At 37.8% G+C, this 22,737-nt stretch overlaps 1 long non-coding RNA gene across 1 annotated transcript in view; it reads left to right on the top strand.

Moving 5' to 3' along the window:
• The window catches only part of LOC308058268, a 144,936-nt gene that overhangs the window by 71,401 nt on the left and 50,798 nt on the right, over positions 1–22,737 (top strand). Inside the window, exons 7-9 of the long non-coding RNA XR_013925751.1 lie at positions 531–627; positions 4,389–21,781; positions 22,553–22,623. This is a non-coding gene — a long non-coding RNA (uncharacterized lncRNA). The remainder of the gene's footprint in view (positions 1–530; positions 628–4,388; positions 21,782–22,552; positions 22,624–22,737) is intronic.

Below are 22,737 nucleotides of genomic sequence, written 5' to 3'. Positions count from 1 at the left end.
GTTACGATTTGTTATGACACTGTAACACTGAGCATTTTTGGTTGACCACCTGACAACTTTGTGCCACCGAGCAGGTTCAGGTTGAAGCAGTATCATAATAATGCTTGTTTTACCAAAAATATCTGAGCTCAGTGTAACCACAATAGTGTTTAATTATCTCATGCCAGGTGTACTCAGTTTTGAGCTCGGAATTCTTGCTCCATACCTCAGCTTCAGGCACGATGCAGCAATGGCTCGCTGCGGTCAGAGACGTCTCTCATCTCCCTGGGGCTGTTCTCTGACATCCCTGCCCTGCTGTCCTAGTGGCCAAAGGATCAAAGCCCATACAGCTGCAGGTCTTTGTGACTCCTGGACGTGGAAAGATGCACAGGCCCATCTTTTACCCAAAAGACCACCATGAGACATGTTTTGAAACGTAATGACTAACAGGCACAGGGAATTTGGGATGACTGTTGAAAGTATGAGCAGGACTTGCCTGTCCTGCTCGTGAGTTATACCTGCTTGAACTACTTGTCTATTTCTTCTGTAAGGTACGGCATGCTCTTTGAAGGTGCAGCATGATCCAGTTTGCTTTGCATCAAAATATAGATCTTAAAACACACTACGAACTGCAGCGGTTCACAACAGGTATGTCTGGTGGCTCGGGGACCTGTGTGGTGGGTCAGGTTGGAGGTGGTGTTTGCTGGGTCCCCACCTGAGTTCTTGGTCCCACCGCTGCTGGCTTGCCTCCTCGCCACCCAAAGCTACTTTGAGAATCAAAATTTGATGTTAATGAAAAATATGCTTTTCAAAAACTTACCTGTTGTATTTAATGTTGGAACATTCAGTGCTGGAGTAAAAATGAATATATATATATATATATATATATATTACTCTTACCCTAATGCTTCCATATATTGCAAGGATTCTGTTGCTTTTTCCACTTGTTCTTGAATTGTATTTATAAAACTATCCTAGCACGGTACCACAATAAAACACTGTCCAGCTGACAATAACCCCTTTCTCAGTATTGAGATTTTTCTCTGATATGCTGAACTTCAATAAGAATATAATTAGATAATATCGGTGACATTTCATTCTTCATTTACTAAAAGAGATAGAAGAGAAAGGAGGGCAAAAAGTTATTTTATCTTTTGTGTTGAAAAAATATTTATTTTTAAATGAGAGGCTCTCCAGTGTGACTTTCTGCTCTGTATTATGAGAAGCATTGAAGCAAGTCCATGTCCTTTCCTCTACAAAGCATTTTTATTTTCTTGTTTAGAAAAAAACTATTTTCTTGTTTAGCTATTCTCAGAATAGCTGATCTGAGATTTATCTTGGCTAGTATTATTCCAGTTTTAATGCTATGTGTCAAAACAAGTGTCTCAGCTTGCCCATTATAAACCCTTGAGCAAGCCTCTGGTAAACCAGGTATTTCAAGAAACCAAAACACTTTCACACTGAGCAGTTTTGTTTAGTTAGTTGCAATTCTTTCTTTGCTTCCTCTTCTGAACCTTCCCCAGACCCCAAATATAAATAAGGCTCTTAAGTGGAGTTTATATTTTGGTGGTGAGAGAAGATAAGAGAGGCAGCATTCTGAGTCCATCCTATGCATGCTCGGTGATCTGAATGTGATGTGGAGCGCATGCTTAAATGGAAGAGGCTTCACAAAACTTCTGTTGCTTATTCCATAAGATGATTGAAAAAGACCCCTGAGTTTTTTCTGTGTCTGATTTAATGGGATAGTATCATGATAATTTCTTTGGTATTCCTAATATTGTATTTTTTTTTCCTCTGGAGAAATACAAAACCAGTCATTTCCACTGATGTTTTCTTTTTCAAAGCACGCTTACTACAATGGATGAAAACCTGGTCCCTGTTGCAATTACTATCGCAACTTTAAGTAGTTTGATTCCAAATAGTGTGGGGAAAAAAACACCTTCTCCAACCTAAAATTTCTAAAATTTGATTTTAAAAAATGGCTGAAGTCTTTAATGCCAGCAATGAACAGTCTTCACGTACTTCAGCCCACAGTAATTCTTCCAAAAAACAAAAGTGACTGTACAACAAAACATACTATATTGTAATTGTCCATAGTTATTAGAGGAAATAAAATTTAACTACACCTTTTGTAACAGCCTTGCTGATTTAAAACTAATGGTTGTGAGTATTCATGGCACATAGACAGGACAGTGTTAATGTGTCTGTGTAAGCAATACTGTACATCTATCTGTCTGGATATATGATCATGAGCTGAAGATTGTTTATTGTCAAAGGCTGAGTGGCTAATAAATGCTGGCAATGGCTTGGATTCACTGGAATGCTGCACAGCTGCAGCATTAGTCAGACTTTCCCTTTTCTGAATTCTGTAATCCCTTCAATATTGCATTAAATATGTTTTCAATATTTATCTGGATAAAAATGTGCTGAATATTGCAACTGTTTTATTCTGATGTTTGTCACGTAGAAAATCTGTCTAAGGCAGAAGGTAACAACGTTTTTATTGCTAAAACTTAATGCAGCTGCTTCTTGCATCATTTGCTCGTTCAGAGGCTTGTGCTTGTTCTATTTAGAGCACTTGGTAAGCCTCTGCGATCGCTCGGAGGTGGAGTCGTGTCAGAATTTCTGAAGCCAAATTTCAGGCCTTAGTGCTTGGCTGAACTCTCTGAACTGACCCGTTGCCTTACACGGGAATCAGAGGTCCTATAGATTTCGGTGTCAGTAGAATTTAGAGGATGGATTTTGGATTTGTTATGCTTCATAGTCCAAATACTTGACAAGCCAGAAGTCAGAATGGTTTATTAATATGTCACTATTTTTTTATTAGTTTTCCTAAATTATTAGACCGTCTATTGTTAGCCGATCTATTGTCTCTCTCCCAACTTGTTTTAAAAACAGTTTTTATCTATGAAGCAGATTATTTGGATAACAGTGATTGCAATTAATGATGTGGGAGCAGGGAAATATGCTCCCCTTATGTTGTGGGTTCAGAATTAAGACAGAGAATCCAAACACATGCAGTTCAAGTTAACCACATGGTCTAATGCAGTCCTGGCGATGCTAAAGCTCACTGTGTCCATGTGTTTCCACCAGCGATTACTTTCCCAGCTGCTGGTGAAAAAAACAAAAAACAAAAAGAAAAAAACCAAAAAAAAAAAGAGAGAACACCAAATGGAATGGTTTGTAGGCACCAAAGATAACCCATTGCTGCTTGGGATGATTGCTTTAGACATTAGCCTGACCTGGAAACAAGTGGGCTGTAGGCATTAGGAATAGAGAAGGTAATTAAAAAATCATATTCAAATTCAAAGTATTTTTCATACTTTTTTTTCCCAGCTGTATTAGTAACGGCTTGATCAGACTTAAGCAAAAAGCCTAGTGAATCCATTAACTATAGGTCACTGATTCAAGCAGATTAACAGTAGCAGAAATATGCATTAAGTGAAGGATGAATTAATGTTGTCTGCCTAACTACTTTTAGTGTTCACCTTGCAGTTAAAGCTAATTTCAGTCACTTATTGGCAGTCACAGTGGCACCAGCAAGTGAGTGGGTCATGGAGACTAAGCCATGCATTCGTCCTGAAGTGGTCCCTTAAGGAAAAGGTGGGAGAGTGTTGGGGAAGCTTGAATGAAAGTTGCTCCCGTTCTATGGGAATGTAAAAAGCTTTAGGAATCAGAACTGTTGACATCTTGTGAGGCGTAAAAATCCCATGTTTAACTGAAGTGTCACAAGTATACGCTGAAAATGAGAAGCTTAACATTAAGTTGAAATTACTACGTAATAACGTGGAACATAAACTTGCATTGCTTTCTCACATTATCTCTTTATGATACAGTCTTTTCATCTAGTCTCTTGACAGTGACTCATTGGCAAAACATTTAGTCATTCAAATAAACAGAAAAACTGAATACTAGTTTCTTTGTTCAAGAGGAAACTCACCAAAAAAGATAAAAAATAAAAAAAAAAAAAAAAAAGAGAAAGAAAAAGGACATAAACCTTGCTGTCCCTCTGTGTTCGGATTTCAGCTTTCCAGTATTTTCAAGTATGCAAAACAGTTTCTCATCCCATGCCACCTTATAAAACATTGATAACCAGGGTATCTCACCCATGCAGCCTGTGAGGCAATGTGTCATATTTGGTCTTATAAAACCCAGAAAAATTATTTATCTTGTAGTAATAGCTCAAAAAGAAATGAACCCCATCCCATTAAAGAGACTGCATATTCTTTCAGAGGAGAAGAATGACAGGTATAGAAGGTCTTCTGCTCTTGACAGTAAAAATGTAGAGATATTTTTATATATTCTTATTGAGCTGAAAGTCACAACGACACAATCTAACACTTTTCTTGTCTGGCAGAACACATTGCATATCATTTTTTTGTTGTATGTTGTTGGTTTGTTTGTTTCAGGATCAGTGTCAAGAAATGCAAAGGGAAGACCAGGGAAAGGAGAACATTAGGTAGCTGCCAGGTGAATAAGGCTACTTGTGTTGGTAACTTATCTCCACCATAGTGTGGGATGTGTCTCATCCACTGGAAAGCTGAGAAGTGCATCATAATTATAGAGGTAAGATTTGTAAAAACATTAAGTAATATGCAAATTCCACCCATCCTTGGCAGGTCACCGATGCTGTCGTCACAGTTACAGCTTAGTGAGCAACTTTTCCGTCACTGTCCTCTCTAGTAACGTCACAGACCCCAATCCACATGGACTATTTTGCTGCCATGTCACATTTGTTTAATTGGTTTTCCACTGTCACACCACAGCTGGTTTTGATATTGCCCAATCAACATTTTTCTCACTCAGCAAACATGTTTTCCATTATGTTTTCTCCAGATCAGCAGGCACTCATTTTTCTATCAGATGAAATTTTCAGCCCTTAGTCCCAAGTGCTGTAGGCTCCCTTCTCTCAGTTCTTCTCGCTTTCTGGCCGCATAATATTTTTCCAATCAGATATTGCTTCCGGCCTTATTCAGAAGCTACCGCTTGCAAATCACTGTGAGATATGTGAAATGAAGGTTTAGGTTATTAGTAGCTTTGCTTAAGGCATCTCTTCCCTTCCCCATACACAAATTTAGGTGTTAATATTAATCATGATCATTTGTTTGTGGTCAAGGAGACACTGACCTCCACTGGGATTTACAGTCCTTGTCTGAAACAGCTTGTTTTGTTTGGCACAGTTTGCTGGTTTTCTATCTGTGCCGCTATTGTATGGCTCTGTCAGCCTGTACCAACTGCGTGTCAGCGTGGCAAGAAGCAAAGGGCAGGCAGGGGGCTCGCGTGCCCCCTCCCAGCCCTCAGCTCTCTAGCTGCCTATGGCGGCACTTGCAGAAGCACAGCTCCTGGGACAGTTTATGGACCTGGGAAGGAGCGGGGCCACCACCCCAGCATGGCCATGCTGGCGTCCTTTGGAGACGATCAAACATGTTCGGGCAGATGGTATCGCACGGCTTTGACTGTAGCTGAGGAGCCTGGCAATTATTTAGTTATGGAAAAATATTGCACAAGAGTAACACAGAGGAATTGTACGACACAGAAATGCTATTATTCAAAGATAGGCATCTGCAATTTTTTTGTTCAGTTTGAGGCCATTTTCACAGATAAACAAAGCAGCTGGTCTGCACCTGGTTTATACCTAAAAAGACCTTTGCTTGTGAATAAGTACATGACTAAAAATAACATTGCGGGTCTAATCTATTTACCCTCAACTTCACTATGGGTGCCCTGGAATAAAGGGATGAAGCAATTTTGTCAAGTTTTAATGCAGAATCATTTTATATTTACATTATTAAAAGCAGAGCTTAAGGCCAAGAATCTGTACAGCCAGACATTGTTTGGAAGTTTGAAAACACAATTTCATGTTTATTTTTCTGTCTGGAAGGTGGTTGATAATCCTGACAATCACCACATAGTCTGGATGTTGGGTTTTTCACGGTAGCTGTTCTTATGGCCAATCTGGATCTTCAATAACTAGGTTCAAGTTACAATTAAGAAAAACCAGGAGACACCTAGCAGCAAAAAGAAGGTTCCATGAAAATAAAACCATTAGGGTTAGATACTTCCTCCTAGATTTGTTTTTGTAGTGTCTGATTTTTGTGATTGGATGTCTTCTTTCTGAAAGACAGAAGCAACAAGTTTGCCTTTTACAGTAGCTAATCAGTAATATAGTCCTTCAAGTATTCTCTTTGCTGTGAGCATGGTCAGAAATGAAATGCCTTTCTATTTGCAGTCCACCTGCTTTATGTAAAACACAGATTGCAATTTTGCTCTTTTCCTTTGCCGCTGCTGCACAATCCTCTAAACCACCTACTCCATCCTGGGTATGAGAAGGAAATCATGGCTACTGGCCACTGGGCTTAAGCAGAGTTCTTTAATAGGAAAACTACATTTTACTTAGGAGAATAACATCATGTGGCAGGGCTATGGCAACAATAACACCTCTGCTGCCAGAAAACACTTACCCTGGGTGGCTCAGATGGCCCCAAATATTTAAGAGCATTTTTCTTATACTGTAAATTCCCTGTGGTGCATTATTTTCTACTGAGAGCTAATAACTACCCTGTCCGTAAAGCAACTGGTCTTAAGTTTATTAGCTTGCAAGACAGAAAAATAACAGACACATATCACTGACATTTAACAAAGATATCTTTCATGGGTTTCTGTATTTTTTCATATGCACCACACGTTTCTCTTTAGTTAGAAAAACACATTTTGAACCACATTCTGAGTAACTTCTTAGGAAGCAAAGCACATTTTCCAAAAGGTCCTTAATGCTTCACCAAATACTGAGTCCCTTTTCAGAAGGTTCTGAAGGTTTTTGCAAAAGAAATAACATGTCAGTTTCCCCAGTGAAAGCTGTTTCACCCTTGCCGCAGCAGCCATGCTATTTTCCTTGGCATCATGGGAGAACATCATCCTATTCCTGCACTGAAGTAGAAATGATCGCACAGATGATTTTCATGTGAAAGTGACCTCTTCTTCAGACAGTATAAATCCCCAGCCACACTTCTTTAGAAGTACAAAATTAGTCTATTCCTTTGGAGCGGAGGTGTGGGTCACAAGAAGGTGGTGCATGTGATCACTGTGGAGCAAAGGTGTAGTGATGGTACATCCTGGTGGTTAAATAGAAGAACTTTCCACTAGCTGGATACGTCTTGTGGGTAGGTGATGCACACAGGAAGCAGTCCAGTCAAACATGAATATTTCTGTTCTGGAAGGAGTCCCCTTTCAGGTATTATTTTTAGCCAGATTATAGTGAGACTGTAAGGACATAAAAGCCACCCTCACTGCCTGTATTTTTGATAGGTAAATCTGTACAAATGAACTGGTGCCCAGTGACACAGAGCACATTATTGCTGGTTAGCTCTTACAGTGACCGCATCCTCTCGGAATAACAGCAAGTCACAGGTGAATTTGCCGAGGTCACGGTAAACAGCAAGGTACTATGGAAAAACAGAGAAGAAAGGATGGCATAGTTGGTGAAATTATTTCTATTTTAAACTGGCCTCTATAATTTTTGGAATGCGAATTTTGGTGTGCAAAAAAGAATTTGAAAAATTGCTCCTGCCAAGTGACTCAAGTTTTGAATTGAACCATGTGGAACTTCAAAAGCTGAAGCTGAATCTTGTGAAAGTCCTCCTTGAGGGCCCAGGACTCTACTTTTGTGGCAAAAGTTTTGTTAGCTTAAATGGGAACAGGAACAAGCCTGTGGTTATTAATTTTTAAAGTTCATGAAGTCCAAATACCAGTTGCCCTGACTAGTAATAAGAGAAATTCAAAGGAGAACAATAGTTGTGCGTCCTGGAATGTCAATATTAACGGCCTGCACTGCAGTCCCAAACTTTCAATAACATAAAAAGCAGAGGGACTAATTTTCTGTGACCTAAACACACATAAGGTCTATCCAAAAGCCTGCCTGGGTGGTATGTTAGAGAACAGGGAACAGGGTTTAAAAAAAAAAATAATCAGAAATGATCCAAGCTTCATGCTGAAGAGAAGCTATTATGCTAGGGCTAAAGAGGGGGAACGCTGGTCTTTTATATTTGAACAGTTTCATATGACTTACAAGGAACGTGTACACATCTCTGTATTGGTGTACCTATTCAAAGGTGCACAAGGGTACAATGTTTTATTTTCACAGTGGATCTTCAGCTGACTAAATTGGTGTCTCTGCATGACCTGTAAGAAGAGTAGGCATTTGACAGCAGTCTCTCCCTCTTCCTCACCCTCCTCTCCAAAACTTTGACATGTCAAAATGTTAACTTTTTTTCTGGATGAGTGGCTGTTGCTAATTTGGACAAAAATTATTTGGCTACAGTACTTGTGGAAAAAAGCATAGAACATTGGGAAATGTTTGCAAAATGTGGATAGTACAGCCCTGGGTTTTATTTGGACAGTTTCCCAGGCACTGCAGAAATGGAAGCATAATGCTTATACATTTTAAATTTGAAATAAAATGGCCTTTTTAGAAGTATTTCAAAGTACCGCATCTAGAATCTAGCATTCAGGGTGCTTAGAAAAATTTGCTTGTCCCTTTCAATCTGGCACTAGAAGCAAAGTTGGCAAACAGCAAAAAAGCTTCCTAAGATGTAGTGAATATTCATGTGAGATATGTAAACTAGGAGTTCCAGGCAGCCTTATAGGATATACATGCTGTTTACACATTCTTTAATTGCTGTCAGATAACATGGCAGACCCAGTGTCTCCCTTGTTTTGCATAATTTTATGACTACACAAAATTTAGATTTTAGAGTATCTTTGAATCACAGATTCTCTTAATCTGTTTTCTCTTAAAATGGGCAAGAACTGTGGTGTTGCAAACTGTTTTAATGAGTAAACACTGCTGCTATTTACAGTATTTTGTCTCTGAATATGACCTTTAGTTTTGTAGGGATTAGTGTCTTCTAGAACCCAGGGACGAACATTTATATATTTATAAATGTTGCATAAGGTTGAGCACTGAAAGCCTTTAACATTCTTTTTCTGTGGACAACCATAACAGCGACAAAATGATGGTGCCTGCAAATCAGGGTGGAGATGTGTTCTCAGGTCCACGTGTGGCTTGTCCCCGTCCACCTTGCAGCGGTTATTTCAGTCACTGAAGGGTTTCTTTCTCTAGCTGTGTAGACCCAGTGTCTCCCTTGTTTTGCGTTATTTTATGACTACATCAAATTCAGATTTTAGAGTATCTTTGAATCACAGATTCTGTTTTCTTCTAAAATGGGCAAGCTCCTGAGACTACTACAAATGCTGACAGGAAGATAAAAAGGATATTTGGGTGTATTATGCTTCTGCCCACCTTTTTTTCCCAATTTCCTAAGTATTTCTCTTTTTGTGGTTTTTCATGCACTTTCAACAATAATGTTGACACTCTGTTGGTTTAGAATAGAATGTAACTGCTGCTATTTCCAGCCTACTTGAAAATTATGGTCCCGAGTTTCTTCTGCGCTATGTAGTCACTAAACGAACACAAAAAGGCTTGTGTTCTTTCACAAACTGGCCGTTTCAAGCAGCAGTGAAGCCATCAAACCTGTGACAGCCGGGAGGAGAAGGTAGTAAAAGTAGCTTTAAATTTGGGGATCTTCTTTCGAAAGCTGGGTTGTTTAGTATTCAGGGTTGATCTCTCCTTCCATCTCCTTGTGCTCGGAGGAAACGTGGTTGACTGGAGACAATTTACGGATCACGGAGGTAAATCTGGGACTTGCAATCAGCCTCTTATCTGTCTACACATACTACTCACGTGTGATTAGCTTGTGCTATATTAATCATGGGTAAACAGTCCTGTACGTGTGGTTGACCAAATAGTTCTGCTTTGACTAGTACACATCCTAGGCCAATAAAATAATTTAATACTGCCACAAAATACAATGGTTTTTCGTAATAGTTAGAGAATGCAGTTTGTAACTTGAAACTCTTGTAAAAATACAGAGACATGCATTTGTTCAAGGGTTTTCACATACCATCTGAAAGAGAAGGAAAAAACGTATTTTCTGATGTTTCCCTATTTGTTTTTTAAAACTGTAGTATAGTCTTAAAGCTCAGTTTTAAAACTCTGAACTTAAAAAAAAAAAAAAAAATCAGAGTCCTTTGCTGTTTTATTTCATTTGCTTCATTTATCCCTTTTGAAAATTAAATTGCTTTCTGATAAAATGCAACTAATGCTACATTAGTCTATAAACACAAGGATTATGGGCTTGAGTTTCAAAATTCTGGAGTTTAAACTATTTGCTCAGATGAGTCCCTTTAGCAGAATATATTTTTAATTCTTTTCTTTGGAACACTTACATACAACAAAATCTACCTCTTGAAGTTCAACAATCTACTTCTATTTCTTTTCCACAGTCTGAAAAACCTAAATGGAATTTAAGTGTCCGTAGTTGTTGCACGGTGGTGATGACTTACAGGTATTACTTGTTGCTACAATTAATGCAGGCGGTGCAAAAGACATTCAAAGGCGAATTGTTGCATGCATTTACCCTGCCCTCAGTCCCTGAAATGGGCCAAAATTCATGCAGTGCTGAGTAAACAACATGTGCCATGGAAAAGGGCTTTACATTTGGGAAAGGCAAAAAGAAGACCTAAAAATTTCACGGTTTTTGCTTTTCTTCTACTTGTTGTTATTGAGCAATAAGAATTTATACATAACACACACACCCCCCCACACACCACGCCCCCGCCTGCTTGCGAGGAATCTATTTTAAACTATTGGCAGGACAAGGAAAATGGTTTGTGCTACAGTAACATAACATTTACTTTACAGGGTCAGATAGCATGTTGTATTTTATGGCACTTAAAGGCACTTTAAGCATATATATTTATAGCCAACTGGTTATAAAGGTGCACTCTGGGTTCTCCCAATTTTATCATTACAGTAAAATAATTAATTTTCTTCTCTAGTACTGGAAAACTTCAATATTGAGAGACTCCTGCCTTAACTATTAAAGTGCAGAGGCTTATCAATATCTCAGCTGCAGTAGAATGGTTAATAAAAATATATAGCATAGTTATAACAAACTCATTTTTCCCCCACAGAACTGCACTATAAATGGCATTACCACTGTACCTGGAATTGCAATTTACACATTATATAGGCCTGAAACGATTTGGGACATTTATTTCCCCTCCCTATAGTAGTCTGTAAATGCAGTGACACCATTAATGGAAGAGTCTATAAATGAGTACTAATTATGTGACCAGACTGAGTCAAATGGGATGAGTTCTCATTTTACTTTGATAACTTCAGTTCTTACCTGACAGCACAAAATAATTAATAATGACAGCGACAATTAATAATTGGGAAATACGCATTGTCAGTGGTACTTATGGCATTTTATAATTGTGATAGGAATTTATGGCACGATGAACTAATTATCTAGGGGAAATTGTTTTTAAATTTTTGTTACATTTTTACTTCACAGATTTCAGGAACAGTAAAAATAAGTATGTTATAAGAAAAATGCTGCTGACAATAGGGTTAATAACTTATGAATAAAATCTTTGGCCTCAAGTTAAATTGGAGTAATTTTTAATTTAATTATACGGATATTGGAATATTAAAAATTGTTATTAAAATTGTATTTTTACAACTGAAAAATGGAATAAAGACTTTGTAACCTGTGCTTAAGCTGAAGAATCATCTATAAACATTGTTGAATACAGTTCAGTTTATTACTGATGTAAAAGCCAAGTTGTTAATTTGAGAAAAAGGCAAAACGTTGCATATTTTTGGGTTTTATAGGCTTTTTAGGGTTTTTTATGTTTTGTATTTTGTCTGATGAAAAACTAAGTATGAAATATGATAAAACTTGTATTTTCCATACAATAACCTTTATTTAGAGGTCTTTCATAGGTTGTACCTAGATGAACTTATGGCTGAGCTTTTTACAAGTCAGTAAGACGCAATTTTTGAAAGGTTTAGTACAAAAGCAGACAAGAAGAGCAAAACAAACCTAGTAACCCCCTAGTAAACTCTTATGTTCCCTGTCTCCTGCTTCACCAGATCTGTCTGGTCTCATTTAGGTGGGCTTCATCCCAGGAAAACTGTCTGTCTCACCAGGGATTTTAAGACTAAGACTTTAATGAGTGCTAGCATTCGAAGTGCATGCAGACCTCTCCAACACAAAATAACTGAGATAAGAGAAATAAATTTCAAAACCTGATAGTCATTTTTATGTCAGTAATAAAGTCGGTTATATTTAGGAACATTTTAATACAGATATTTACAGTGTAAAGCTATGATAAATTTTAATGAATTATTGGTAAAAACAGTTTATATCTTTTCTCGTGGAAAGGGTTCTCACAGTAAATATATATAAATATGTATGCAAATACATTTCAGAGGAATCATAAACTAGATAAAGTCTGTATTGAAAAAATTACTCTTCTTCCTGTCTGATAGTAAAAGATCAAATCCCTTGGGACTTTGAACAAATTCATCTACCCTAACGACTTTGAGAGTGAAAGCTCTTGAAATAAGAGAACAACACTATAGACAACATTGAGCTCTTTAGTCCCTTTTCTGCTAGACCTTTCCTGATTTACTGTTGGCCTAAACTCATTAACTACTGGCTCTGTAATAGTCCCAGACCAAATTTTACAACTTCCATTTCAACTTCCGTCTTCAGCTCAGTCTTTGACCCGCTGTCCTTGTTAAATCCTTACATGAGAGCTAGCTTAATTTCAGGGGGGAATGCAGGGGCTTTTGATCGGTAGGAGATGATGTGAGTTTTGCATTTTTTAGGTTCCTTACATCATCCACAAGTTTTAACACAAAACCTTAGAAATAACAGATTCATGTGAAAATAACAGTAATACTCTTCTGTCAAGAATCTAATTCCTACCTACCATTTAAATAACCTAATTTCTGACAGAGGAGTCCTCATTTAAAACAGAGTAGCAACACATTCCTTTGCAATCAGTCTTTCTTCCACAAACCAATTTTTTTCACTTTCCTCCACCTACACTGCCACATTAGTATAAACTGGTGGGATGATGTTCTGTAAATTATATCTCAGAATGACATTTGCACATAAGGAAATGGAAACCAAGTGGGAAAAATGATTATGGCATATTTACATGAAAATGGTCTGTAAAAATAACTGCAAGCAAAATCTTTGAATGTGGGTGACAGTGATTTACAGCCTATTTAATAATTTTTTTTATTCGTTCTTTTTTTTATTTTTTTTTTTTTGGGGGGGGGGGTAAAGGGATACATTGATGTTTCCACTTAACTCAAAATAGTTTATTTTTAAAGTTATGAGCAGGTTTGCCAAATAAGTCTAGCTTTAGGGCTAAAATGTACCAAGTGCTTTGTTATTTGTATTTAAAATTTCATTGATAGTGCTGAATACCACCACTTTGATAATGAGTTTGGCTTGTAGAGGAAGATTTTAACTTCTGCTACAAAAACCATGCAACAAGATTACTTTGACCTGAATCATCCCTACGCATTGTTAGAAAATTAATATGAACAATATTTTATCATTAAGTTGACCACATAATACAACTTCAAGGTAAAAACTTATGTCTCAAAAATAACCTGTCAGATTGTGACCTGAAGTTCTGCTTTGCCTGTGGAAACACTGTACGGAGAGGACAGAAGGAAAGGGGTAAGTAAAACACTCTTTTGTGTTATATGTTAACATATTTCAGTATTAGCATCCAATAGATAGATCTGAGGAATATAACTGAAAATTGCCAGAGAGAAAGAAGCAAGAACCATTTTTGAAACCTGCATCTCTGTTGCATAAAGATAATTCAGGGTGGTTTAGAGGAAAAAACTTCATACTTCTATGCAGTAATGTTGCATGCTGAATCCCAGCCTCCTGCTGCATGTGTACTGGCCGGACAGCTACATGCATTAAAAAAGCCTTCCCTCCCCATGGGAACAGTGAAGGTCTAATCACATTTTCAGTACAAGATTGCAGGTTTTATGTCCTGTGAGTCCTAGTCCTAAGCATTTTGTGCAACTGGTACCGAGAGGACTATTTGCCTAGGAGTTGTTATTGCTTTATGGATTTATTTTTTTTCCCCCAAAATTAAGAAAGCTAATTTGACATGCAAGTGTTTTAAATAAGATGGTAATTTGCAATGATAGTTATACAATACTGAATGATACCTAATTCTCTAATGTGTAAGATATAACAATCCCTGGGAAAAAATGAGAACACAAATAAAAAAATGTTGTTATCAACCTCACCTCAGCTATTCAGAAAGAACTTTCAAGCAGAGGTCGATTTATTAACTTACTAATTTTAAGGAGCTCTGTCACAGGCTGGTCATAATAATCCTTAGCAATAAAAATTCTGGCTGTCAACAATCTCGTCCAAGGTAGTAAATATACATGGAGCCAGATTTAGACGTACTTTTTGTTCCAGTTCTGTACAGTCCCTATACCTACCACATCTCTTCTACCTATCATACACTGGAATGCATTTACCTTGTGCCCTAGACTTGCGTGGTTGTTTTAAAAAATAGGGTGGTTCCCCAAGGAATTTACACTCCGAATGAAGCCACCATAGAACATGAAAATAACAAACAAATGGGAGGGTGGGAAATTAAGAACAGGAGGTAAAGTAAATAAAAATAAAGAGCCAGACCTCCAGCTGCTGGAAATTAATGTAGTTCTATTGAAGCATATGCAATTACACTAACCAAGCAATTCGTTCATTATTTTTATTTATTTTACCCTTTGTTCCTTCCCATCATTGAAGCTTTGAATTAACTGAGCTGAATTAACATCAGCTGAAGAGCAGTTCTGAAGTGCATCCTGTTCTGTAGCAAACTGATATTTGTAAGGAGAGGGAAGAGGCAGAGTGGGTAGCTTCTGAGAAGGACTTTGAGGCAAAATAGTCACTACCTAGACCATTGCTCTTGTGCTGGAGTGTATGTTCTCATTTTTGTTTTGGTTTCTTGTTTGTTTTTTCTCCTTTTTGCCTTTTTTTCTCCCTCAACAACAGCAGGTATGGTCATACCCACACCGCATAAAACCACAGAAACGGAGTATTCCTACCTTCCCTGTGTGTTTTCCAGCTTGGTCTCAACCCTGCCTGTGGTGAGCCCGAAAGCTTGAAAGCAGGAATCCACTGTGCACCACCGTGTTTGCAGGGTGGGTGATGAGTGGACTGTGTCTGAAATGTGCCATCAGATCACCAAGAGGGTAGGGCAGATGCACCCAAAGGGAATGCGTGCTGTGGGGTGGCAGCTGAGTAAATCATCATAACAGTGGGTAAATAACAATAGGAGTATGACCGCAAAGTTACAGTTTGTAATAAATGCAGTTTTTGACTGAGTTGGTTCAAATGGGTTTAAGATGATGGTGTGGGGTTTTTTTATAGTGCCTGTTTGAATTTTAACTTGGAAAGCGAAATCTATGCTTTTTATTAGCACTTCATGAATAAATTGTTTTGAAATTAATTTTCAGTACAAAAGACATTTCTTATCCAGATTTTATTTCCTATAGTTGTTATACAGTAAATCTTTCCTGAATCAAAGACTTGATCCATTGCTCATTCAGTGCTTAAAAGTGTATATATGTATATATCTATCTATCTGTATAGGGTTGTACATCATTACTTGCAAATACATTAAAAGAACATTATTCTGTGAAATTCTCTGAAGCAAGGAGTGCTAACAGTAAGTGGATTTGCAGTCCTAATTCATCTGCCGTTTGCATTAAGGTATAGTCTTTAATTACATGTTCACACATACTCTAAGCAATGTCCTACTATTCTTTGTTTTCATTCACTGCAGAGCCCTTCCACATCCTTAAAGCTTGAATTAAATATGGAATTATACATTTGTTTTTTGTCTCATTTAAGATATTTATCAACGTTCCAGCTAAGTACCTGGAGAATATTAAGGTGTTTATCTCCTTTTGACATACAGGGCTATGATTTCCATTTTACAGAGAGAGAACCTTAAGAGAGGGAGAGAGCTTTTAAAATTGTATCAGGGCACATTTAACCTAGTCAAAAAAGGAAGCTTAGAGGGGCAGGGTATCCTAAATTCAGAACTGAGCTTCATTCCCGGGGTGCAACATCTTCTTTTTGGAGGTGCTTATTTTTTAATGGAGAATGCCATTATGTACAAATATAACAATCTCACTATGCATTACTGTTAGAGATTTTAAGAGGTTTTACATAAATGTTAACCATCTGAGCTGAAAAGCTGCCCTTTCTAAAACTCAGTCTCAAGGGATGTGGTTGTTTCTGAGGTTGGTCGTGAGACAGAGGAGCTCGTTGCCCTCCTGCCACTGAACACTAGAAATTACGGGCTTCCTGACTGAGGTCACAGCCCCAGGAGCTCAGAGCTTCTTTCAAATCCAATTGAAATTTCACAGTACAAGGGAAAGTAACTTTTGTGACCTGTTGGCACTCTCCATGCTGAATATTAAAAGGATTAATGAGAACAATGGAGGTGTTGAACTTGAAATGATCTTATATGACATTAAGTACAAGGCAACTCAGATATAAAGGTGTATTTTGACTACTAAAATGTAAAACACCTTACCACCAAATATGTCTTCAGCTGTGTGTTGTAATAGCCTTTACTTGATATCAGATGCCCAATTCAAAACGCACTTCACTATCAGAAAAAAACCCAGCAAAATTAATTATAATGAAGAATTCTACAAAAGTAGAGCAAAACAATTTTCATCTCTAGTATAACTGCATGACCTAATGCTTCTTTTTGACTCTTCAGATATTTGATTAAGTATGTAACAAACAAGTATTTATGTTAAGCATCAAACTTATAAATGTGAAGAAGAAAACTGGATACCCTGCTATAGTAATGAATGGTATTTGATGAAATTTCTACTCATGTTGAAATATAAGTTGTAAATATCCCCCTTTATTAATGCTGTCGAGATTTTCCATCCCTAATGGTCTTCTCATGTTACTTAACCTACCGTGATTCTGTGAAGAGATCAGTGTTGAAAATCATGTCACTGGTAGGGGATTCAGTTTTGTCATTATTCATTCTGAGTTCAGTAGTAATACAGGTAGAATTATAATCAGGTATTTTTATTTCCTCCATGAAAACGCAAAGAGATTTTTAATACATGTTCTTTTCCTGTGATGTGAATCTTGCAGAGAAAACCTCCAACTTGATTACATATGTGATAATTTCATTTTACATAGCAACAAATAGTAGCTACCAAACAGGATGGCTATCAAGATAACCTACCACCAGCTAAGGAAAAAGAAAGAGTGCCTTAATTCATGAAATATGTAAACAAAACACTGAGCTTTATTTTGAACATATGGATCCCATTCACATTATTTTCCCACACTGTTGAAAACTGTAATTATATATGATATGTGCTAATGAGAAAGAAAGGCATACTCTAGCTGTAAAAGAAGGTGGAGCCATGGATGTTTTACACGTGCGGCATAGAATAGAGAGGTGAGGGGTGCAGTGCTCAAAATCGGAGGCTTTGGTGAGGAACAGTGAGAGACAGAGGAACAAGGTGAGGGAAAGGTCCCAGGAGAGAGCTCAGGAGAGGAAAGTGAAAGCTATTATCCGATGGTTATTGGTATATGTGTCCTTTCACTTCAAAGCCCTTTTTGAAGTTACCGGTGATTTTTCACGAAGGACTGGTGACTGCAATCAATGACAGTCTTGTGCTTCTGCGGAAGATTTTCTTTCTCAGCAATGCAGTATGACAAAATACCCAGTGGGAAAATGTTTCTGGAGAGCCAAGTGTCAGCTACAATAGCGATTCATTTTCATCTGGCATGAAGATCTGCAACTCTTATTTCTCGCAGCCAAGCCGTGGACTCCCCTAATTGCTAACATGCTTCGGTAGCCGTGCACGGCGTGCCAAGAACGAAACCGTACCTGCGAGCTGAAAGAGATAAAGTGTAAGTGAGCAAATATATGAAGTAAAACTTCAGGAATTCTAGTAAAACCAGGTGAAAACTAAGAAAAGATGAAATAAGAACTGATGTGAAATCATGCCTAAACCTCAAACAGCACCTGAAAATGTGTTTGTTCTTCCTCAAAAACAGAGGTATGCGGAAGAGCCCTGCGTGGCTCCCCTCTCATTAGCTCTGTTATTTTCTAATCAAAAGTACAACTGGCAGCCTTCCTGACTCAACCTGGGAACTTGGAGAGTCAAACTTCAGTTCCTGCTGCAGTTATTTTAAAATCCCGGGAGGCTTTGGGTAAGGAATATGCAGCAAATCTGGTGAGCGGGATTTACCAGCAGCTGCAGAAAGCAGCGCCCTGCAGGCTCACTGAGCCCGACTGATCCAGCGCACACAAAATGCAGACCTCATTTTATACTCGGATCAGCTGTGTGGTGCCTGGAACGTCAATCTGGCTGGGATCAAATGCTGCCGATCACCTTGTGTCAGTGGGCAAAAAAAAAACCAAACTGTAAAATTCAATATTAAATCTCATGTGAGACTGAGATTTTCCCAATTCCGTGACTTGGTACAGGTCAGATCGTATTCTGAGACTTATAGTTTTCTTTTATAGCTCTAGAAAAATATGTTTTTCCCATTCAATAAGATGATGATGACTCTTCTTGCTGTCTTATAACTGTCCAGTCTTTTCTTGAATGCTAATAAATTCTTAGCTTTGATGCTATCTCGCTGCAAAGAAAGGCGAGTTGTGCACTACATTAAGAAGTGTTTACTTTTGTTTGTAATGCTACATAGTAAGGGCAGGCTAATAAACTTTTCTTTCCAAAAAGCTTGATTTATTATTTTTTTTTTTTTTTAGATTGTTGTTATTGAGTTTTTGGTTGGTTTTTCTCTTTTACAACTTGTAGGAAATTAGCTGAGAAAAAAGTTATGGAAACACATAGGGGAATTGCTTAGGAAATTCTAAACTGCAAACCATATTTTTAATGTATCAGTCTCAAAGCACAGGGAAAAAATATTGATTTATTGGTAAGGGTTGTTATTTGAATCTCTAATTCTAGTTTGTTGCTTTGCCTGTCTCCTCCTGAGGCTCGCGATGCCCCAGTAACTTGATTTGTGAACCATGTGATTTCCCTGGACAGGGATTAGAAAAACAATGATATATTAGCTTTGATTACCTCCCTCCCGCTTATGTGGAACGATTTTGTTAAACTTTTTGCTATTTTGTCTTAGAGCACATCAGTATAGGAGAAAGATCCGATCTTGGCTCCTTCCTTACCTTTACCATCAACATCGTGAAATGTACCCATCTCTGCAATGAAACCCAGCAGGTACATGGGAAAGGGAGACATCGTTTATATGCAATATAAAGTTCAAATTATTGAAATCATGTTATCTTCTTTGACAAGGTGATGCATTATTGAATAGTTTTCCTGTATTTTTAAGAACTAACCCTCTCATAATTGTCCTGGTAATATTAAACTGGAACACTATTTTTATAATTAAGTGGCAAAACCCACTTTCATTATCATTTTTATTAACTGCTTTTTAAGATAGAGCTCTGATATACCTAAGGGTGCTTGCCTAGCTCACAGTTAGGTTAATGCAAATGAAAATGTATATTACTTTTAAACTGTAAAATTGAAATTGCTTTTCATTTAATAATAAAGAAGATTTATGTGGCTTTCTCCAACTGACATAGTTACATAGATAAATTCTTGAGAATAAAAGAGATAAGAGCATACCTCCTAATGCCTACCTGTGTTGTACTCTAAATTCCTTTAAATGTTTAAATATAGTTACCAAAGTGAACTTTCTAACACAGGCAGCTTTCATATAATGAAAATACATAATGGTAATACAGTTATCATCATCATCATCACATTAATGAGAAAACTGCAGAATGAGCTGAGTCCTGAGGGAAACTGCCTGCGTGACAAATATCATATTTTTTTCCATGGCGCAAAGATAGTTGTATATTAAAATATAGCACGTCTCCTGAGAAAGGCTGCTTCTACTGTAGCTGCTTACATGAAGCAACAGAAAGGTTGGATAATTCCAAAGTTGTATTTCTTTGTATTAATGACATTTGGCAACAATACATGCTCCAGAAAATTTTATACAAGGTAATGTTTGGCTGGTGAGCTCTGCCTTTCTGTCTGATGTAAACATATTTATCCAATGGATTAATTATTTATGGTCTGGCCTTTCTATAAAACTACTGTTGTATTTCTATTTACTGGTTTTAAAACATTGTCTATGTGGGTGGGCGAAATGATACTGCAGTGCTTACCTCCCGTGCCAGCTGGCCACCTAAATGTCTGACTGTGTGTGTTCAACTTTGTTCAGTTGCCACATGACATGAAGCAGGGCTGTGACCCCGGTGATACTCTTGCTTGTAAATGTAAGCTCAGCTATAAAAATTGCTGTGATTCCGTCAACAGTAGGTTCCTCTGTGATGTTTTCTGAACTCTTCTGTTTGCTGAACCCAGTAGAAATAAAGTTTTTCACATCTAGAAAAGTAAAATGTATTTGGAACGGGACGAAAAATTGTCATGGTTAGACCTAAACTTAAAGATTGTTAAAAAATGTTTTGCTTATAGTCTACCAAAAGACATCACAACTGCTGTAAAGTCATGTTCTTTTTCAAAACCTCAACTCTCCTTTCAGGTTTCAAGTCCTATGGTTAGAGGCACAGAGAAATACAGAGTTCTGGGGGTTCGTCTTGCTTAAAGCAATATTCTACATCATCTACAAAATTCTGCCAGCTAGGGAGGATGGACTCTGTGATGTGTCTAAGCATATAACATTGAGCACTAAAACAGTGTTTCAAATAATTGCTTTTACTGGTGTTACCTGCCTGTCTCTATGAACATTTGGAGGTCACCGTTATGAATTATGTCTTGTCTTCAGCAGCAACATCGCTCTCTGCAGAATACAGCAGATACAAGAAGCAGAGGACAGAAAATGGAACTGGCTTTCTGAGGAACTCTCACACCCTGACTTGTCTGCTACATTTGCTTAAGCGTTTGATATTGGGTCCTATCAGGGGCTAGTTCAACTTTTCATACAAACCTAGACAAAGAGATTTTATGAAGAGTGAAACAATATAGACTAGTGGAAGTATAACGTTTTGTGACCAGATGTTCCTAAGAACTGTACAGACAGAGACATGAGCAGCACATTGGCAAGTGTTTTCAAGTGCTGGTATTCTTCAGATATACCGACAGAAACAGCGAGCATACTAGAAACTCCTATGAACAGATTATCAGGAATCTACTTTTGTTTTGCAGTGGAAACTCAATGCTAATCACTCATCAGAGCCCTCGGGATGGGTCCCAGCAACAGGGAAAGCGAGGACTTCAGTGCTGACACCCTTGCTCCCACTGCTTTGGCCTCCTAGAGAAGGTGCAGCACTGGGAGATGAGCAGAAAGCAGAGCCAGAGGAAGCATGGGGTAAGATTAGAAGAGGTCCCAGCAGCAAAACCTCTCTGTGCTTCTTCTGGCACTTGCACAGGAAGAGACTTCCAAAAGAACTCCATGATACCCTGCTGAAACCAAAGCTGAGTTCACCTAGCGTGCTTTGAAAATGTAACACTTTTAATGTGACTGCAGGCTGTAAGAATTGGTTCATAAAAGCATTTTTTGTTTTATCCCTTTCTTTCTTTCTTCCCTTTCTTTCTACCTGTGCTCCCCCCACCTTCTTAATTTCATCCTCTCTTTTTTTTTTTTTTTTTTTTTTTTTTTTCCTTCCTTTTGAATCACCACAGGGGTGGATGGCACAGCAGAAAGTCTAGGTTGCCTTGCTGTAAAGCTTGCTTTTGACTTCAGCTCTGCTTTCTGCTGCAGGATGCTCCTGATAAACTCACTGCGTGCCAGGACCTGGCCTCTCATGAGGGCAATGGAATTGCAGGATGGCCAGTTTGGAAACAGTAAAGTTGTTTACAAAACTTCTTGCTTACCTCTACTAGTCTTCTGAGTCAACTATACTCAGTTGTCAGTTTGAGCTAAACTATAGTCGGTTTGGGCCTGACTCCAGCCCCAAAGTATTTCTGACTATTTTATTCCAAATAAAATAGGCAGCAGGCATAATGCATTTTTCTCTGAAAACAATGCACAATATTAATAATAGAAAAGCTAAACCCCCTAGAAGCAAGATGTCAGTTTTGACGTGTGATGAAGATTGGCAAAGTAATCTGTAAAGGAGTCAGGAAATATATGGTCAAATAAAAAAAAAAAGAATCAAATGGTATTTTAAGTCTAACCTCAGGGTTCCAAAATAATGGTATTTACTGATGAGACATTTCATATTATTTTGGTTGTGTATTTGATTCTCTGGCTTTGCTGTAATACATAAAAGTCAGATTTCTGTTCTGTTCACAAAGGTCACAAGTTGTGACTGGAGGTAACAGAGGCAGGTCCACTGATTTCAAGGGACTGGCTCAAGAGATTGGACCCACTCCTTAAAGGTGTCCAGGAGTAGGTTATGACACCTAAGGTCATGCTAATTCTTCATTGGTGCACCAAATGAAGACCATGTGTTTTCTTACACTTTTCCTCTCTTAGATGCAAGTCACACAATATTTATACACAGAATTACTGATCCTTCTCATTAAACATAGTTTTTACTGACATCGCTACAGTTTCTGTTCTTATTAGAAATTGTTTTAACAACAGTTTTTTCCTATTTTTTTTTTCCTTAGAAATACTGGAGTAACTTTCCTTCTGTATTGGTTTCTAAGAAGTAAGGAATGTACAGTGCACTGCATAACAGGTATTCCTAGTTTTTATGCATCTAAATGATGTGGCAAATCATCAGTGGTCAAAGAATATTTCTGGGGAAGCTTTGATATTGGAAAGCCTCTTTATATGTCTGAATCTGCTTGTT

This window comes from Falco punctatus (genome assembly GCF_963210335.1).
Source record: "Falco punctatus genome assembly, chromosome: 1".
Classification (NCBI taxonomy): Eukaryota; Metazoa; Chordata; class Aves; order Falconiformes; family Falconidae; genus Falco; species Falco punctatus.
This window is presented reverse-complemented; position numbering and strand designations above follow the sequence as displayed.